At 44.0% G+C, this 12,315-nt stretch overlaps 1 protein-coding gene across 3 annotated transcripts in view; it reads right to left on the bottom strand.

The window, feature by feature from the left end:
- GNG12 (G protein subunit gamma 12) overlaps nucleotides 1–12,315 on the bottom strand; it is a 123,602-nt gene that overhangs the window by 34,315 nt on the left and 76,972 nt on the right. Inside the window, exon 1 of one of the 3 annotated variants that reach the window (XM_037042783.1) lies at nucleotides 10,141–10,162. The exons of the other annotated variants lie outside the window; for them this stretch is intronic. The gene's annotated coding sequence lies outside the window, so the exon portion shown is untranslated. Of the gene's footprint in view, nucleotides 1–10,140; nucleotides 10,163–12,315 lie in introns of those variants that run through there. 3 annotated transcript variants of the gene reach the window in all.

Genomic DNA, 12,315 nt, shown 5'->3' with positions numbered 1-12,315 from the left:
TGAAGAGGAAATAAAAATTCACAAGTATAGAAATGGATAAACTGTCATGTCAGCTAGATGGAGAATCCTATATACCATTAAATATTTTTTAATTTTTAAGTTCTTTTAAAAATCCTTACCCAAGGATATCTTCATTGATTTTAGAGAGAGGTAAATGGGGAGAGAAGGAAAGGGAGAGAGAAGGAGAGAAGGAGAAGAGGAGAGAGAGGGAGAGAGAGGGAGAGAGGGAGAGAGTGAGAGAGAGAGAAACATCGATTTGTTGCCTCCTATATGTACCTTGACTGGGATGGAACCTGCAACCTAGGTATGTGCCCTAATTGGGGATCGAACCTGCAACCTTTTGATGTACAGGATGATGCTGCAACCAACTGAATGGCCTGGTCAGAGCAAGATTTCTATGCCATTGAAGGTATACTTCTGGAGACTATATTGCTATATGAAAATATATAAGATATTATATTAAGTAAGAACAGTTTTATCCATGCTACTCCAAGCTGTATGAAAATTACACATGAAATGGACAGAGTGGTCAGAACACAAAAGATGAAGTTAATTTGCTAAATAGGACTATAAATCTTTTTACTATTGTTTGAGCGATAAAAACCAAACTATAACATAAAACAAATACCATAGTCTCCCATATTTCTTTCTCACTTACCTAGAATAGGGATGTACAAATTATAGCCTATGGGCCAAATCTAGTCTATAGCCAGTTTTTGCAAATAAAGTTTAATTGGAACACAGGAGTGTCTACTTGCTTATGCATTATCCTCGGCTGCTTTGGCCCTGTGCTGGTGGCATTGAGCAGCTGTGACAGTGTGTGTATGATCCAATAAGCCTATAATAGTTACCATCTGACCCTTTATAAAGAAAGTGTGCCAACGTCTGATCTAGAATAAGGAAGCTCATGGCTTGACAAGTCCACTACACATACAACCTACCAGTACTCCATGAACATGGGTGAATAAAATAGGACATTACCTGTTGTATGCTGTCATCCACTAGCTCTTTGAAAAAGAAATTAAAACAAACTACTCCCACCAACACATCTCCACACATCTCGTGTTTCCATTTCAACTTGGATTGTGAAAGTCATGCACGAATCATGGAGCTTATCTACTCTGAACCTCAGTTCATTTTTATAAAACACATACTGGAGAAGAGACAGTGAAATGCTTCTGAATTTAAGGACTAGCCCTGAGAACTAAAAAAGTATTTCTTACAATTTATACTTTTTGTTTGCTTTTTAAAGCTTCTCTGGCATTTGGGAAGAGTAAACAAACGAGAGGTCCCAACTCCGACTGACTGCACACCAGGACTTCAAGGCCACCACCTCCTGGTGTAAGGTCAATGACACATGCAGCCAGCGCGGACTTCTTCCCCAGCTGTTCGTTATCAAAAACGTGTTGACCCTGGAAGAAAGTTCGCCATATTCAACCAAAGTCCCCATCGAGTTACCTGTACAGTTAACTGTCTGGAATCTCTTTCCTTTGTTTGCACAGAGGAGAGAAAGCCTGGAGCCTATGCTTCAGGGCCAACAGCTCATTCTCAGATTTTGGAGGGGCTGGTATCACCCCCAACAGAGAAACTGACCACCCAAGTTACAAATTGCTCTTTGATTCAAGCATTCTTAGCGTTCACAACAATTAGACTAGCTGTTTGACATTAGACTGAATTACTGAGAAAATATATGGTATGTCTAAGGAGAAACTCTAAAAATCAATTGAGGAAACAAAGTTAAAGTCAAAAGTTATAACCAGGCAGCTGAGGGGCTGGAGCTGGCCTACAGACCTGTTTTATTTAGCCCACAGAGAATTATTTAAACAACAACTAAAGCCAACATTTAGAAATAGGGAGCTTTCACATAAAAATCCAGACTCCTGGCTTCTTTACAGAGAGCACAGTCCCATGGGCCGCAGACCCCAGGTACGGGCGCAGCCCCACTCACTGCTGGGCCACCCTGGCCTGGGTCCTTCAGCGTCTCAGTCTGTGACCATAGGATGAATGATCTCTTGGAAAGCTGTTCCAATGTTTCAAGCAGGTGATGGGGCCAATGACAGTTTAGGAATCAAAAACGTCAAAGTCCTGAGACTGAATTTCAGTTCTTTCTCCTTCTCCACTCAGAGGCAGCATGAATGAGGGGGACTGAGCCAGCGAGAGGGTCTCCAACAGCCTTTTGGGAACGACTTGAATAAGGGTCGTCACTAAAAAGCTTCACCCAGGACAGTGAGCATGAACGCACTGCTACCAAGACATGTTTTATCCTCGTGATACCAGCCTCTGTTTATTTCCCCCGCCTTCTACACCCACCTAATTTTTAATCATTTAAGAGATACGTGTGGGGCATCTTCTGAAGACAAGCCACTATACTATATATTCACAAAAAAATCCAGGGATTCTCTGACCCCGAGGATCTGACAAGTTCAGCTGTGGAGAAAACTCCCACACAGACGAAAGAGGAACCGACAGCCCTAACTCTGTGCCGGGCACCGTGCTCGGAGCTTCCATCCTCACAATCTCTCTGTGGAATAGTATGGTTATTATCTCAAAAGAGGGATGTATTTTAGAGCCTTAAATGACTGGTCAAGTCCAGAGAAGCTGAAGAGAAATAGTGCAGAGCAGTGTGTACAGAGTGACACACATCACATTAATAAAGAAATGGAGTCACAGCTCCCAGGGGAAGACTGCCAGCACATTCCACCATCCAACGGGTCCTCACAGCAGGGTGCCGCATCCCACTCTTGGTGGTACACAGTCACACCGTCTTTGTTCTAATAATAAGAGCCAATATTTATTTTACTGCTTCTTAGAAAAAGGTAGATATATACACACTAGACCAATGGTGTTAAGGATGATATTGTCTGAGAAAAGGTTAAATTAACAAAGGAGTTAATTTAAAATAGATCTAAAGAAAAACAATAAATGTGTATAAGATGGTATATTGGAGTAATACATATTCAGATGGTGGTATGCAAAATACTGGTGTTTTACTCATTGGAAGATTAAAGATGCAAGCTGCCTATTAATTAATCAGGGAGAACAAAGGTCTCTGATTGCTGAGTGCAAAGTTCTCAGTAACACTGGTTCTCAGTAACAGCTTGGCTGCGTGGGGTGTTATTACCAAGGCACCTTCTCGGAAACTGAAGGACGGACGGAGTGGGAAACAGGGTGAAAACAAAATGCTGTGTAGTACTTTAGGAATCTGAATCTTGGATTCTCGGCATCAAGACTTACTGTGTGCTGTATCTAGTACCTGAAGCAGAAGCAAGGTTCTTCCTGCTATTGTTAGCCCAGAGCAGGCAAAACAACATCAAAATGCAGTGAAATAAAACAAAATGCAACACATTTTTATTAATAAGTAATAAAGACTTCACCTAAACCCACGGCACAAATGTTTCTTGTATCTGCTGCAGACACAACCTAAAGCAACAGTACAAGAGTGAAACCTAGCCCTGGCTGGTGTGGCTTAGTGAATTGAGTGCCAGCCTGTGAACCCAAGGGTCGCCAGTTCGATTCCCAGTTAGGGCACAAGCCTGGGTTGCAGGCTAGATCCTCAGTAGGGGAGGTGCGTGAGAGGCAACCACATATGGATGTTTCTCCCCCTCTCTTCATCTCCCCTCTCCCCTCTGCCTAAAAATAAATAAATAAAATATATTTAAAAAGAGAGAGAATAATGTTATTTTTTAAAAAGAATCAAATTTAGATATGGCTAAATTAGATAAGCAGGGGGCAGGCCAGGATGCCTTTGGAGATGACGACCCTCTGCAAGGTGAGGCCCCAGAGAAAGAAGATAGTTTAGGTTTATTCACTTCGACCTTTGTTTAGAGTTGCTTCTTAACTTTGTCTCCCTCTCTCTCTCTCTCACAGAAACACACACGCCCTATTTAAATTTGACATATATTTTAAAAACTTCATAAAACTCAAAGAGCAATTAATAAATGCCGCTGTAATGCTTAGCATATTTCTATATTTTTATTCATTAGCAAAATGGATTCTTTTGTCTTTGGAAATAGGAGCTAAGTTATAAGGCAGGGCATGTCTATATAAGAAATGTCCAAACCTGTAGAGAAGTTCTATAAAAATTTGTTTTAAGTCAAACAGAGGAAACACCTGGCCCAGGCCTCAACAGACCGAGAGAAATGTTTCGGAGAATAACAGTTTGCAGTTTCTTTTATGCATTTGAGGTTACATGAAGGTGGGCGGAATCGACTTGGAGGTAGCACTGCAGGCTGGTGAAGATGATGTGTTCTCCCGGGGCTGGTGAGGGTTTATTTCAATGGTGTGTTAACCTAGAGGCACAGAACCAATGGACAGGGCTTGTTTAAGGCAGAGATAAACTTTTTACTAAAAAAGTTACACGCTGGAGTGTGACTGCCCACCACGACCCACCCAGTTAGGAATTTATGATCAGATCACCCTCTGATGTTACTTTCCACAGAACCCCCTTTCTCTCCCTTTCCATCCAGCGTTTTCCAAAGGGATTGGTCCCTAAGAGACTTGGGAACATCAACTAGTGCTAAATAACTTTCTGGAAATACATCAAGATGAAGAAAATGGTATTTACCTGTAGGGTACTGAAAATGGTCGGTACTATAATAAAAAACAATATAAACTAGTATGGTAATAATAAACCACTTTGGGTATATGAGATAGGGAGGGAGAGACAAATAGAGGGAGGGAGGGAGGAAGGAAAAGAGGAGGGGAGAGAGGAGGAGAATAAGGGAGAGAACGAATTCTCAAAGGGCATTGCTTGAATGATGTAACACAGACAATAATCTTAACAGGGTTTACTTCTGGGTTCTTACTCTATACCAGGCCCTGTGCTATGCAAGGACCACATCATTTAAAAATCTTTATACTAATCCTATCAGCCCCACTTCAAACTAAGGCATGGAGAAATGAAGTAAACTGGAGCTAGCAAATCAGTGCTGGGATTGGTAGACTGACTCCAAACCTTTGCTTTCAAACGCGGTCCCTCAGCCGCCTTCTAGGCAAGTGGGTTCCAGGCTAAGCAGCAGGGTTTGGGGGCTCCCAACTGTTTGCTGCAAGGGAGCCCAGAGCCCAAGTTGCAATTCTCAGGGTGTCCAAGGAAAGGCAGTGGCTAATGGTGGTGCCTCTTCTTTACTGTGTTCACGCCACAGGTACCTCTAAACCACTGATTTTCAGACACATAAAGAATGTTCATGAGAAGAGGTGGCAATGTGCGGTCTCCAGAGGGAGCCACGTATCTTTATGAAAAGAGACAGAGACAGGAATGGATCCAGAATCAAGAATGTGTAACTGGGACACATCGAGTTGCTGGGAGGACTCAGGTGTTGTGGTGAAGGGTTGTGTAAATGCTATCCATTTCACCCTGACCACAATCCCACAAAGTATGCATCAGCCTCACGTGACAGACGAGCAGTGAGGCCCAGAGAGGTTCACTCACACACCTGGTCAGGGACAGGCCCAGGAGTTGAACCTATGCCTCTCTAGCTTCACACCCTCTCTCCTAGCACATCACCTAAGAGGGTGTGCCATCCCACTTAAAAGAGCCGGGAGTGGGGCCGAAGCTCAGAGTCCAGCCCGGCTGTCTGGACTTGACCAGCTCAGCTGCTGACTAGCTGTAGCACTGAGGACAAACCGCTTATTTCCCCTGTGCCGCTTTCCTCATCTGCAAGGTGGGAATAACACAGTACCTTTCCTCTCAGGTGGTACTGAGGAATGAATGAGTTAATATCTGTCAAGCGTTTACTTACACAAGTGTTGGTGACAAGTGAAAACAGACAACCCTCTGTCTTACATAGGCATCTACACGCAGCTGACAAACCGAGCACTAATGAGTGTGTTATCAATGGAATGTGTATCTAATCGGCTCTCACAGGGGCCTGCATAGCAAGCCCACCACAAACACTGGCCCTGGGACCCAGTAGGCTTTGATCAGAATTGCTGAACTGAAGAATACATCAGGAAGAGTCCCAGGCTTCAGTCTCAGACCAAATGAATTAGCTGTGTGACCTGGAGAAGGCGTTTCCTTCTTCTGGGCCTCGGCTCCTGCCGAGTTAAAAGCTGCTGGGCCCCAGTGTGACCAGGTGGCGTGGCATGGGGAAGTAAAGAGGACACACACAGACATGGGGTCCAGTGCCCTGGGCTCTACCCAGAATTTTATAACCTCTGACAAAAGGCTTCATTCCTGCAAATTTCAAATTCTTCTCCTCTGAGCTAAAGAAAACAATACTTGTCCCCCTTAACTCACAGGGTTAGGGGTAAATAAGAAAGCAAATTTGAGAGCCCCTCAGCAAAGATGGTTCTATAGGAGCACCTCCTGTTTCTGGGTGACAGGTGTGCACTTAATAGATATTTGCAGAAATACTTCTACCACTTAGCACAGTCTGGAATAACCTGCCTTATCTACTTGTCTCCCTGTCCCTCTAGAATCTAAGTTTTCCAAAGGCAGGACATCTCTGTCTATATCCCTGTACTTGACAAAAGCAAGAACTTAAAAAATATTTGCTGATGGAATTTGTGGACATCGGAATGAGTGAATCAATGAATAAATGATTCTGAAGCTGCTTGAGGAGCACACACACACACACACACACACGCACACACAGTGACCTAAAGGTTTTAATGCCCTAAGTGCTGAGAAACAGAAGGGAAGCCGAGCAGGTATGGAGTTCTCCTGCGCCACCTGACTCCTCTGAATTCTTTTCTCTGGGGAGGCGGTTTGGGTGGGGAAGGCAGGGGGAAGGCACTCTAAAGTGGTTAAATTAACATACTCGGCAGGTACACACACTTTCTAGAGCCGAATACCAACTGAGATAATTAAAGGCCAGAGCCTTCTCCTTTTTTAAAATTAACTCCCCTATAAACTACCTGCTGACAAAGGCGTAATTAAGTTGACTCCTGTAAGAAACAGAGGAAACTTTTCTCCTCCATTCTTAATTAAAAGTAAGTCTCCACTTTGGCCCCAAGCTCATGGAGCTCTCAAATTCACTAGAACTAAAAGGAACTACGCTATTTTTCTGTTTGTTTTTCTTTCCTTTCCTTTAAAAAAATTAAGCCCGCAACATCCTTTCTTCCCAATAACCAATTCGTCAGAGGCTCTGAAGTAGCTGTGCTGGGCGAAGCATCTGGAGGGAGGCAACTACCCAGGCCAGGAGGCAGTCCCAGCAGCCTTTGCAGGGGGATGGAGAGATGCCCAGGAATCTCCCCCATTGCTGTTCACTGTTCGTCTGTGGGGCCTAAAATAAAATCTGCAATTTTTTAATACTGTTCTAAAAATAGAGAGTTTGGCTTACATCCACCAGTTGGCATTCTGATTTTTAAATTATGTAGTGGTAAGTATTCAGGGAGGTTGCAATTTTATTTTTGATTTCAAGGTTCTAAAGCATTTGTTCTTAGACTATAGGGACAGTGAAGATAAAAGGAAAGGAGACAAAAGGAAGGTGGGTGGTCCAGAGGTTCACTTCCCGTCTGAAAGCAAAAGGCAGCTAGACTTTGCTAAAATGTCACTAAAACAAACGACATTTTAAAAGGTTCTTTTGGGGGGGGGGTGGTTCACTCAAAATAGAAGAAAAATTGGTAAGTTTCAACTTTTATCTTTCCCGATGTCATTTCTGGAACCAACCTTCAAGCACACAAAACTGCAAATAATTCCTAAAGGCAGCTTTGAAAGCAATTCCTGAGTGCTGGGTAGTGCGGACTTGATCTCTGGGATAAGAATTTTAAGGTCTCTGTTAGGCACCAATCACAATCAGAATGTATTTCAAGAAAGATGTGTTATTATAGCATCTTAATGAAGATTAATTTCACATGAAATGGGGCTATTTTCTTTTTAAGTTTTCATATAATGGGGTGAGTGGCATGTGTTGGAGGAAGCCACATGCTTCTGGACAAAAATTCACTTGTGAATTCCAGCAGCGCAGTTGTCAGTTAATCTGTAGAGTATGAAGATTTGGAACTGTGTGTGTGTGTGTGTGTGTGTGTGTGTGTGTGTGTGTGTGTGTGTGTGTGTGTGGGCAGCATCATGTGCGAACCATAAGAGCCACCGCCTCTCCCCCTCTCCCCGGAACAAACACCCACAAGCTGATGGGGATGCTCTGAAGGTTAAATTGGATGCTTTCGTCGTCCAGGAATGTACGCTATGCAAACAATGTTGGCTCTTGGTGCTAAGGGAGAGAGATTGTGGGACTTAAGGCTGCTGGCCACGAGGAGGATGGTGGAGCACACAGTCCTACACGGGGACATAGTGGGACCTCTTGGCAGTGGCTGCAATGTGTCGGTACCCTAATTGCAAAGGACAAACAATCACAGAACTTGCTATATTAAAACCAGAGCTTGTTAGTCTGCAAGGGGGTGTGGAGGTGGTGTGGAGAAGGGGAGAGCAAGAATAGAGAGCCCTACTCTTCCAGAGAAAAAAAGGAAGAAGGCCTGCAAAGTGGACTACAATTCACTTTTTAAAGGATTCTTCTGTTTGTAAAATGATTCTTTTGAAGAGGGGAAGCCCTGGGTTTATTGAAGAGTTTGGTTAAAGATCAATAAAGAAATCCTGGCTTTTCAGATGCTAGTGGCTGAGAAACTGAAGTGTTTAGGAGGAAGGCTGTCAATCAAAGATCAATCCCCCAGGAAAGTCAGAGAAGCCCAGAAAGGATAATGGAGGCTCCTAAGAAGATGCAATTTGCTTTACAAAAATCTCATTTATGCATTTTTTCTTCCTTCAGAGAAACACTGGAGATGTGGAATATTCAATCAAGGTAGCAAAAAAAGGGACTGGAAACAGAATAGGGGCTGAGGGCAGCAAGAAGAGAAAGACCTGCATCTCTCCTTGGGATGGCAGGGCCGTTTACGTGCGCCCTCCACGAGTTCCTGAAATAATTAACACACACTGCCATTCTTGTTTTTCCGGTTGTGATTTCATCCAGTTCTTGCAGAAACTCAGAATTAAATGTCACGGTTTTGTTTTTTTGGAAAGCAAAACTCCCCCCCGAACACGGGAGCTCTGCACACTGCTGAGAGCTTGTGAGAGCTGGACCATTTGCAGAGCACTAATCATTAACACGCCGCTTTTGAAGGTAAGACTGCCCCCTTCTCTGCTGGCGATCACGTTTCCTTCCACTGGATCATGCCCTGCCCTGGTTTACTTTCTGTTTCTCCCACTCGTTTCCACACATTCTTCTGAAACACATGCAAAGTCCAGAACAGCTTCTCTCTTGCTGCCGGCCAACTCAACTCCCTCATTTTCCAAAATAAATTGATCTCTGACTCATTTTTCCAAGACTTCTCCCTCTTCTTACTCTCCTGGGGGAAAAACAAAAGCCCCACAGGAGAACAGAGATGAGAGCTGTAAGAAACTGTAAATTAAGGAAAATGTGTCTGAGAGGAAGACTTGTCCTGTAATTAAATGTGGAGGTAGAGAGCTGTGGGTTGCACCCTGGCTTTGCCATTCACTAGCAGTGAGGCTTTTATTGGTTACTTAACCTCCCTAAGCCTTAGTTTTCTCATCTGTAAAATGGAGATAATATTGTAAAAACCCTTCCAGGGCTGTAAGGAGAATTAAAAAAGACAACGAATATGAAGTGCTTCTAGTTCCTTCCTGAGACACAGTAAACACTAGACAAATGTTTGCTTTATTATGATTATTACTTTAGTGTAGACCCTTTGGACAGCAATGTCACCTTACCTCCCCCAGAGCATAAAGAGGAGCAAGAACTCAATACTTCTAAAAGCTAAAGAATGGTACCATAAGGAATGGTGCAATCGGGTACAGTTAGGTGCAGTTACTTGCTGATGGCAGCCCCTGGGAGGCACTTCTCAGAAGCAACACGCAGAACAAAGAACGGGGTCTAATTTCAGGCATTCCCAGTGAGGACAGTGGTTGATCTGGACGCCCTACCTGACAGTCCAGCCTCAGCCTGTTCCCCTTTGCATAGGCTGCTGCCTGGCCAGGGAGATGCCACCCAGCCCTGGACTCTGGAATTCACAGCCAACTTGGCCCCGTCACATTGTCCCTTCTCCATTTTGGTGACCCCAAGGCTTGAGAGGAGTGAAAAACAGCAGCTGCTCCTCCCAGTTCAAGCGAGGACCCTGCCCACCGGTACCAAGTCACTGGTGAGGGCCTGTCCCGTTTGTAGACGAAACACATAAAGGCAGCCTCCAAACCTCAGAGAGGCTGGGATTCACCAGGGCGTTCTTCAGAGCTGGAACTTTGGGGATGGGAGGTACACCCCTGCCAGCCTGCCGAGAGCCAATCTTCCTTAAAAAAAAAAAAAAGAAAGAAAGAAAGAAAAAGGCGAACCTTTCCTAATAAGGTAATGCCACATGCCATTTGTGGTTTCGAATTGCTCAGCACAGTAGGATCATATGACATTCAGGGCAGCCATCCCTTCACGCTTGTGCAAGGCTCCCCAGGAAGAATGGGAATGAGTCTTTGGTGTGCCCGTGGAGATTACAAATGAATTTGGAACATGCTCGGCCGGTGGAACCCCACATTTTCCTGATTAACCACACTGGCCTCACATCCCCCCTTCCCTCTGCTGTCTGCAGGGCCACTGCTTTGTAGGCTGGGGTTGGTGTGCATGCCCGCCCCATCTCCAGTCCCTCTCCCTCTCAGTACAAGCTTCCTGAGGACAGAAACCTCCTTTATTTCTTCTGTTTCACCATGCTACGCTTATCACAGCGTAATCCGCCCAGCAGTTAATAAATGCTCGATGATGGTCTAGTGCTGAGAATTTTACAGATCAGGAGGTGATCACTTTATACCACTAACCCCCAACTTATAAATAGGCAGGGTTTCCAAAGTCTGTTTCAAAGAAGGTACTTACAGAGCATATTTTCCCATAGAAACAGTGTTATAACTGCAGGTTAGGTTTCCATGCCTGTTCATTTCTCAGAATATCCTATTCACATTTCTGTGGACTCTCCCTGGGCCATACCATTTGTCTGAGCCTCACAATTGCACTGGCTGTGTGTGTGTGTGTGTGTGTGTGTGTGTAGTGGAGGGGTAGTATGTTCTTCCCGTGCAATGGCTCCATTCAGTCACCATGCCAGTGGCCTGCACAGATTTTTTGCCCCCTCACTGGGTGTATTTTTGTATTTTATGATCCTTTATGTAGGTAATGATTAGATACACCAAAAATAACACTAAGGGAAAATTATTTTTGCTCATCATTAAAAATTGTGTACTCACAGCTGTAAATCTACTTTTGCCTCACCCCATTTTTTCAATAGTTTTCACCTACAATTATTATGTGGGTGACCCTGGACTTTCCCAACCATTTACACACACATGTTCTTCTATTATATACGTATGCTCTACCTATTTCCAAAAAAGAGATGTAGATAAAATCATAACTGACCATTTGTATTTTTGTTGATATATATCATATGTAATAAATATATGTTAATATATTATATGTATTTGCTTATTTGAGGCCATAAAATATTTTTTTAGGCACTAAATAAGTGAATGATAGTAGCTCTTAAAGTAAAAGCTATAGTTCAAACAGAAGGAAGAGTCTGTCAGACAGGTTTTTACCGGGGCGCGAAACACTCAACGGTGTGCCTCTGGGAGCAGACCGGTGGTGCAGAGAAAGGTTTCCGTGGCTCAGAGAGGACAAAGGCCACCAGCGCCCGGCCCACTGCGAGGACGGTCTGAGCCTCAGGGCCCAGTTTCCTTCAGAGCCCGTGGGGTAGTGGCTCTGTGGGAACACTGTCCATTGTCCGGGATGGGACCTTCCAGAAGGTCAAGGTTACTGTGTTTGGCATCATGAGTAGGAAGTGCTTGCACCCAAATGTTTGTCTTCGTAGTGGTTCCCGTAATTGCTCCCTGGACACTTAGGAAACCCACTTGGCCCTTGTTCCCACGCAGTCGTATCCTGAAAATATTAATCTAAATGACCTGGATTCCAACAGGCACCTTTGAAAGTACGTTTGCTTACTTTAAAAATTTTTGCACATGAACAGAGCACTGCTGTTTGTCTCTGAAAAATGCCAAGTGTGCAGGGGTGGGGATAGCAGGTTTTACGTAGTCAGATCCCAGTTATCTGAACTACTCTACATTCAGGATGGCAGAAGGCGGCATTTGTGCTGCCTCTTCCCCCTCCGCACCCAAGGCAGACATCACTAATGGATCACAGTGCACTTTCTCATTGGACCCAGACACGAGTTAATTAATGCCTCTTTTCAACACCTGGCTCGAATCCACTGTAGGTGGCTCAAATGTTGAAAACAATGAGCTATTCCTGTTCTAATTGATTTTGTACACTTGACATTCTTACCTTTGTGCAACTGACAGTTGGCAAAGGTATCATTACTTTATTTTAGCAACATTCTCTC

This window comes from Sturnira hondurensis, unplaced genomic scaffold (assembly GCF_014824575.4).
Source record: "Sturnira hondurensis isolate 20B ecotype Veracruz unplaced genomic scaffold, ASM1482457v3 Scaffold0000648, whole genome shotgun sequence".
NCBI classification, from domain to species: Eukaryota; Metazoa; Chordata; class Mammalia; order Chiroptera; family Phyllostomidae; genus Sturnira; species Sturnira hondurensis.
This window is presented reverse-complemented; position numbering and strand designations above follow the sequence as displayed.